This window comes from Penaeus monodon, chromosome 22 (genome assembly GCF_015228065.2).
Source record: "Penaeus monodon isolate SGIC_2016 chromosome 22, NSTDA_Pmon_1, whole genome shotgun sequence".
Classification (NCBI taxonomy): domain Eukaryota; kingdom Metazoa; phylum Arthropoda; class Malacostraca; order Decapoda; family Penaeidae; genus Penaeus; species Penaeus monodon.
The window spans coordinates 37707711-37708679 of NC_051407.1; the positions used below are offsets into that span (position 1 = coordinate 37707711).

At 31.3% G+C, this 969-nt stretch overlaps 1 pseudogene; it reads right to left on the bottom strand.

The window, feature by feature from the left end:
- The window catches only part of LOC119587117, a 22714-nt pseudogene that overhangs the window by 745 nt on the left and 21000 nt on the right, over positions 1 to 969 (bottom strand).

A 969-nucleotide genomic window follows, 5' to 3' on the forward strand; every position in this document is an offset into this window, starting at 1 on the left:
CTCAGATTACATACTATACTGCAGATTTGTATCTCTAACTGCAACTATGAAATATTTCACAAAATATACAAATATTTTCTAGAATATTTATCCTTTTCTGAACTGTTTACCCTTTCTATAATATGCTTAACTGAACTAAGTTTCAAACAATATAACTACAAATTACACTATAAATGCAGGCAGAACTCTGGAAGAGTAGTATATACATTTTTTTCCTGTTTCACTTTCAAGATAATCATTTAAAGAATATCTAGTGCATAAATCATATTCCATCATATCACTATTGATGATAATCAAAGCATTATCAAGCAGGGCATGAAAAGTATTTTTTTCTGGCATACTGTACATAAAAGATAAATATAATGCTATACTTAACCTCTATTCTAAATTCTGAAACTTTCTTTTGAACAAGCTAGAGATGTACATATAAAAAATACCTAACACTTATCTTTGAAATGCTATTACCAATATATAACTAAAATACTATTACCAATATATAATTAAAAAGAGCTCACCTGATACTTGCAACAAGGGTCAAACTGCCATGATGCCGTGTAAACGCCAGTACAGAACAGAGACAGAGTGCCGAGAGGGACACAAACATAAGCAGTGTCTCGCCAGATCAAACCTGAAGAAGTGTGGTAATTCTAAACTCATGACTGGATACAAAGGAATTTCAAACTTTAATGCCTACATTGAAGTCACTACCATGTGCTTTAACTTAAAATGATCAAGATACTAATAATGATAGTGTACTATATTGTTTTACCGACAAGGCATCTTACCCTGTTCCTTTGTAATAAAGTATTTTGTCAAGTTTCTTTATTACAAAGCACCTTATCTTGTTCCTCTTTTACATGGCATCTTATTTTGCCCCTTTGTTACAAGATATCTTACCCTGTTTCAGTCTTATTGGCATCATGTTAATTTTTTTTACTTACCTGACACTTATGCAAAGTATGTACTCTT